The sequence below is a fragment of the Drosophila novamexicana genome, unplaced genomic scaffold (genome assembly GCF_003285875.2).
Source record: "Drosophila novamexicana strain 15010-1031.04,08,12 unplaced genomic scaffold, DnovRS2.1 tig00000485-arrow-pilon, whole genome shotgun sequence".
NCBI classification, from domain to species: Eukaryota; Metazoa; Arthropoda; class Insecta; order Diptera; family Drosophilidae; genus Drosophila; species Drosophila novamexicana.
This window is the reverse complement of record NW_020824808.1, coordinates 2,141,026-2,148,747: the sequence shown is the minus strand read 5'-3', so window position 1 is coordinate 2,148,747 and position 7,722 is coordinate 2,141,026.

Sequence of the window (7,722 nt, the reverse complement as noted above, 5' to 3'; positions counted from 1 at the left end):
TGTCGCATGGCCAAAGGAGAAGGCGCGTGCAGGCCAGCGGCGCAAGGGAGATGGCATTAGCTAAGCTGTTAGCTCGCTCTCACACGCAGCCAGCAGCAGCACGCGATGCCTTGGTCCGCAACAGAGTTGCCAACTCAGCGGCTTTCCAGCTAAACTTTGACACTTTCAGAGACTGTCAGTCGGCAGAAGTTAAAATCTTGCAGTTCTGGTTGTTTCTAAATTGAAAAAGTTTTTCTTTTTATATTTAGCTATTATAGATTACTAAGTTACCCAATAGAATTAATATAGTTATAAAGTTAACGCCTTTGTTTTTACTCATATTCAATGTTGTTTTTTTCATATAATATTTATTATTGTTCAACGAACACAAATAAAAAGCAATCCAAATCTACTAGTATTAACGCAAATCTGATTGACTAAAAACTAAAACAAGGTAACGTTGGGTGCATTGCCTCAACAACAATTCAGCCATTTTTAGCTATTTTTAGCAGCTTATAGCATGCGACTCAGCTGCAGCTGACAGCACTGTGTCCGCGATGACAGCTTAGTTGTGTGCGTGTGGGAGAGGGGGAGGGAGAGGGAGGGGCTATGTGTGAGTCACATTGCTTGGAGCCCCACACAGCTGTTTAATTGGACGGCACAGCCTTATAGACAAAGTGTGTCTGTGTGTGTGTGTGTGTGTGTCAGTGTGTGCACCTCGCCTGTGAGTACATGGCTCTGACTGCGTGGCTGTTTGGCCCACAAGTTGGCCAGTTGGTTAATCGCAGTGACCTTAGCCGCTGCCAATTGCACAAAGTTGCTGCTTGCTGTTTGTTGTACATGCCCGTGGCTAATTAAAAAATAATAATACTTTATAATTTCACAGTAAGTATAACAAAAAACGCACTGACCATCGTCGCACTTGGGCGGACGCGTTAGGGTATGGGTTAGTCGAAGCCCTTTTGATATAAGCCTGGAAAACCCTGAAAATAATTTTAACATCTTCCGCCTAGAGTTGGAAAGAGATAGAACCAATTACTCGAGCAAGATTGTAGAAATTAAAGGAAATAGTGAGGGAAATTAATTGCAATTGTGTTTTTATGTACGAGAAATTGTGCGATTGTGTTTTTGGTGTGCAATTTTTTAGAAAATAAATAAAAGCTTATACAGTTTTACATGATTATAGCGCCACCTAGTTACTATTGTAATCCACGGTAAGTGTATTTATTTTTATCTTTTACTTTTTCGGTATTTTTTTAGCTTTAAGTCCTTTGTAACTTAAAGTTATACTTATTTTAATGAATGAGTAGGAAGCTAAACATTTAACCTAATCAACCTAATCTTAATGCTATGATAGAACCGAAAAATAATCTAGAAAGTAGACTAACTTTTGCTTAAAATTAGATTAAGAACACTTCGATTCAAGACTCAAAAAGTTAACAACAAATTTTATACCCAATTTTATACGTCTATAAACATTAATTCTTGAACATGAAAATATGCAGCGCATATCCAAGTCGACTAGGCCGCTTCATCTAACTACATCGGATGTCAATCTCTGATTTCGTCATTTTAATGATCTGCCGCTCATTTAGTTGTCGTTTAAGTTGCACAAAACTTTTAATTAACTCAACAACTTTTGGCTAGGCTCACGTTAAACTCAATTCGCAATTATTTGGGTGAAAACAATAGAAACCAACAAATGAGAAGGCTTAGTACGCGTACACTAAACTTCATAATTCGTGCATTTAATTTGGGAATTAAACTTCAAATTTTGTAAAATGATCATGTTTACAGCGCCTAACCCAATTATATCATAAGTTCACAATCTGACCTTTTAATGTAAATTCCTTTTGCGTGATATTCAAGGACAGTTCAAATGTCGTCGACTTGAGTTTTTGGCAAATTAGGTAATTAACGCTAAATTTATTTATTTTATTTAATTTTTATTGTTTTATTTACTATAGATAGATTTTTTGTTAAGTGCTATTTGCTCTGGGCGTAGTATTTCGAGAAAGTTTCGCTTCAATAAATCTTGTTTTGAGACTTGGACCAATATCAAGTGGAATATTAAAAAAAATTAAATCCTTGTAGAAAATTAATGTTTTTAAACTAGTTTTTAAATAATTTAAAAAATTTAAGCAATCCATGCATATTCTTTTTTAATTTTGTAGATTATTAGAAAATTCAAATTCAATGATTCTCTTTGGCATAAGCAGGCAATATAAATTTACAACAGATGGCGCTGCTTTTGGTTCGTATCTTTGCTAGACTGTTGCTTGTGGCTGTGGCTAGATGGCGTATGCTCATTGCAAAGCTGACTTGATTAAAGTTTATTTTTGTTAATAATTAAAATGTAAAATCAGATAAATTGTGTAAGGCAAAGGTAACAAACATATACATATAGTTTTAATTATGACTAGGGTCCTACAAAAACAATTTGAATTTGAAGAGTCAGAAATTATATTTTAATGAATAAGTAAAGTTTATAAATAAATATAAACTTAAAAAACATGTCATATTGAAAGTTGTAAGTGCAGTAAGAAGAAGCTTTCAGCTCCGCTTTAAAATTTGTTGTTGTTTTTCTTATTACTTTTTAAAATAACTATAATAACTATTTACCCAACTTTAATTCAAGTAAAAAAAATTTATTTGAAATAGAAGAGATAATTCATTTTTACAATTATTTATTGTTTTTAAAAATTTATTAACACTTGCACAAATATTTTAATACTGCTTTACTTTACTTATTTAGCCAGCTTTTATTGAAGTGAGAAAAAAGTATTTTTTTATTAGGGATTAAATAAATATGGCACTTATATAAATAGTTTCTTTTTTGAAAATTTGTTTAAGACATGCAAATATATTATTTAATGCTGGAAACTTATTTAGCAAGCCATAATACTTAGCTAGCTTAAGTTGAGGCTTGAAAAATATTTTAACATTTACTTTTCTGTTTATTTTCTTAATAAAAATTGTTATATAACACTTTTTAAATATACATTATTTGTTAATTATCTCGATAAAAGATATTTATACATAAATTGTTCAACCTCTTTAGATCTATAATGCAGCCAATATTATTCTGTTGCAAACTAATGCATACAATGCGGTTAAATTCAAGAATCTTTTAATAAACTAGAGCTCTAATGGATTATTATTGCTGCTGTGTGGCAGCTGCAGCTTGCCAGCAATTTGCTGCCACGCGCCCAAGTCGCAGTCTGCCGCTTGGGCTTGGACTTAAATTTAATAAAAGCCGCGCTGGCAATGCCAACGAGCAAAGCAACAAGCCAGCAGCAAAGCAATTGAGGGGCCACTTTTATCATCAAATGCTTTTCTTCAGCTAAGCTGGGCACAATTTTCACGGTGACGTCAGCGCTGCAGTTGCTCCAGACGCCGAGTCACGTCAGCTGCATGTGCAGAGCGAGTGTGCGAGTGTGTGGCAGTGTGTGTGTGCGGCTGTGTGTGCAGCGGTAATCTATCATAATTTTTATATCCTAAAATCCCATTTTCGTATTAGAGCAAAAATGTCTGCGAGCAAATATAATAAAATGGCCAACACATCGACGTGGACAGCAGGCGGTCGGGCACGGGGGTTGGCGGTGGGGGGGCGCGGTTCAGGCGCAGGCCAAGCTGCACACTTATGCTGCTTGTCAAAGGATAACACACACACACACACACTCGCACACTCGCACACACACACAGACGAGCGGACATGCCATGCCAACAGTATGAAATTCCAGCCAAGCGCTTGATTTCGTTCACATTTTCGTAAGAATTTTTTTTTGCACCCTTTCTAAAACTTGTAGTGTCTGTGTGTGTGTGTAGTGTGTATAGTATTCCGCCTTTGTGTTAGTCTCAGTGTGTGTGTGTGTGTGTGTGTGTGTGTTTGGCTTAGCTTCACTTGCCGCGTTTTATTTCTCAATGCCCTGGCTTTGGATAGCACAAAAACGTTCAAATAGCCAACAATTTTATGAGTCTCGCACACACAGGATCTCACTTGCTGCGGAAACGGCAGTAAGGACCTTTGATATTGTTTTTGTTGTTGTTGTTTTTGTTGTTGGAGCACATCTACTGCATTGTCCTTGCTTCATAGCGGGTATAGCAACAATATACGAAACACACACCGGCACACACACACACACAAATGCAATATGGTTAGTTCTTGATAATTGAAAAGCTTTTCGTCCATGTTTGCGCCTATCTATTATAAATTAAATTCTGAGTATTTTATTTTATTTAATAAAGCAAACAAATTGCTGCGGATTCAGCAAGTCAATATTTTATATTTAAATTAAATTCAGTAAATCCAAACAGGCAGCAGAACGACTTGAGTATACTCCGTAAATAGTTCAGAGAGTAGTTGATAGTTTTTGTAGTGTTTGTATTTTACATGAGTTTTAAGTAAGTTTAAAATAATCAGCTTTCGACAAGAAAGAGCTTTACATTTTAAGTTTTTCCTATTTCATAGAGCCTTTAAATAAAAGTACGTTCAAATCTTTCAAGAGCTTTGAAAACGTTTTGTAGAGTCTTGGATTTAATTCAGTTAGTTTTATACGGCCATTGTAGAGAAGCCTAGAGTAGAGAGCTAGTTCAAAATAATTTAAAAATTTATCGTAATAATTTTAAATGCTGCCTATTTCACAGAATATTTCCATAAAAGCGTGCTTAAAGACTACAAGTGCTTTGAAAAAAGTTGTAAGAGCTTTGCACTCAATTCAGTTTGGTTGATGTAGCAGAGTGAAGTGGAGTACAGTAAAGATTAGATTAGAGAATAAGCTGATAAATAATTCAAAAATTGACCTTAAGAGCATTAAGAGCTTTTAGTGCTGCCCATTTCGTTTAATTTAAGCACACATATAGCTTTCAGGAGCTTTGTAAGCTGTATTAGAGCTTTCAATTGAATTAAGTTTATATGATAGTTAATCAAATAGATTCAGCTTTAATTTCGCCTTAACAATTTCAATGAATGCGAAGTAACTGTCTTATATACCCCACTCAAAGGTAGGTAAGCCGCAAAAGCTTCACTCTGGCATGTAATTAATTTTTAAATAATAATAATATGAAATGCAGTCAATAAATAAAAAATGCAGCATGTTGCCCAACAACAAAAAAGCTATAGACGGCGGCGTTCACCATAAATTCGGGCTTTGAATACAACAAAAAATCGATGTTCCCTGTTTAAACCGCTTAAAAATTGCATCGAAGTATCTTTCGACGTTAATTTTAACCAGCTGTCTGCAGCGCTTGTGTCATTGGCCCCACAATATATGCACACATAATAGTCTGAGATCCTTGCTTGAGCTGTTGCGTAATGCGTTAATAATTTAACGAGTGGAGTCCCTTATGTGTAGTCGGGTTAAAAGTTTATATTCGTGTGTAGCTGAAAGGTGTATCACACGATTGCGTATATATGTGCTATGGGCAGAGGATAAACTGTTTGTATATACATATATTCCTATCAAAGCTGTAAATCGTTTTAATGCAAACAGGCTCCAACTTTGAGTTCCAATTTATTTGGAATCCAAAAAAAGTTGCTTGAGCTTACGTACATTTCTTCCCCCAAAAATGATTTTGTTTTAAGTGTTACATTTTTGAGGAAGAGCCTTGGGTTCTAGGGTTCCTTGGGTTCCTAGTAGGGACACCCTACAGTATGTTATAAATAAAATAATATAATAAATATAAAAGGGTTGCGATAGTTTCCATACAATATATGATACAGAAATGCTAAGTTTTACTTTTTTTGTAAGTTTAGACAATAACTTTACAAATTTATATTTAAACAAGAGCAAGAGTTAAAGTTTATTTCCAGCTATTAGCATATTATCTTTCAGGTGATGCAACAGTTTCCATGCTATCCTTACAAATCGCCATACTATCTTCCGGGCGATAGGCGTCCTGTAAGAGCCCTAAGGCTTTAAGGTTAAGAACTTAATGGGCTGCTCTTAATGAAATCTCGTGTTGTATTGAGTGTTTGCTTCAATAAATATTTTGTAAATTCGCTACAATTGATGAAGCTGACAACAACAGCAACAACAACTACGGAAGCAACTGAAACAAAAGGCGTTCAAGGCAACAACAATAAATTTAATTAAAAGTTTTAACAAGCTTTGGTTGATTTCACTTTTGTCAGCTTCACAGCTGGGGACAGCTTTAATTTCGGAGTCGTTCGGCGAACTTCATATCTGCCTCTTATGTGGTCCCCCTACCCCACCCACGGCTCTCAGCCCGCCCCACACCACCGCAGCGTCTACCACTCACGTTTATGGCAGCGCTTCATATTTGATATTAATTAAAAAGTTTCCACTGTCGCGTGGGGTGCTTTAAACAAATTGTCAGAGCTGACGAACCAGCAAGAAAACCATAATTTTCTCTCTCTCTCTCTTTCTTTCTTTCACTCCCTCTCTCTTTCTCTTTGGAGACTTGTCTTCGGCCAACCTGATGAAAAATCAAATACAATGTCAGACTCATGCTGACCATTTCTCATGTGTGCAACTGTGTGTGTGTGTCTGTATATATATATATATGTTTGTGGGTGTTACTTTGTGTGCTGCCATGTTGCTCTGCCGTCAAACCTACGGCAACGCCGGCGACATCTGCTAATGTCACGTCGGTGCCAGGTATAAAAAAATTCACGCTTTCCATACCCTGTTCAGAAATTGATAAGGGTGTATGGGCAGTGGTTGTCAGTGTATATGAAGGACTATTTCGGTTAAGTTTCCAAGCGATCGGCTTTAAAACTTAATATTTATTCAAAAACAGGCTTGGTTGTGTATATACTTTTTGGCCCACTAGGAGTCAGAAGATATATATATATTTCCATATATTTCACACAGTTTCAAAAATTGGGACATCAAATTCAGCAGGCCGTTTACATATTTCCCTACAATAGCGAGCCTTAAATAGTATTTTTGCCCTGCCCATTCCCGCCCACACAAATCGAATGTTTCACCCAATAAATTGTTCCTGAAGTCACAGTTTGAGGTTACAGTTTCGGAGCCATTCTTTCTATATATTGACCTGCTTGTAGGTGTCTTTGGAGAGTGAATTGCATAGTCATTGACACCCGATGGCAAAGCGTATTTCTATTTTTAGATGTTGACAACGTCATAAACAAATATTAACAACTCTTTGACAGGTTGGTTGAATTTTGATGAACAAAATAAAAATATTGATCCTCAAAAACGATGTGCGCTATGATTTGTTTTAAATTGCTAAAAGAAAATTCAAAATAAAACTTGGTAACTGGCTAACTTGTCAATTTTCCTGTTATTAAATTTGTCGGCGTTTTTTAGACCTAGCTGCACAATTTATACATTTGGGTTTCCCTATAATCTAATCTTTCTTTTATCCCAAAAAGTATTTGATTAATTTGTCTCTATATTTAATATATAAATATAATATATAATAATATATATGTAAAACTGTTTTTCCAGCCTGACTGTCTATAACTTCCTCTCATACAACTTAATACATGTATTTCCATCAAACAGAAGTGGATTTTGCGAAAAGCGTGAAAAAAGTTTTAAAAAAAATTATCCCAAAGAACGCACGAAACTTATTTTTAGTAAATTTTGCTATTAGGAATGGTGAAATTGTAAAAAGTGTGAAAAACGTCTCAAATTGATTTTCATTAAGGTCCTTGAATATGAGTTAAAGCCAAAAACCTTGCCTGCCTAATCTTTAACCACCTAAACTTTTATTCACTTTTTTCACCGCAATGCGTGAATTTTAGGGAAATGC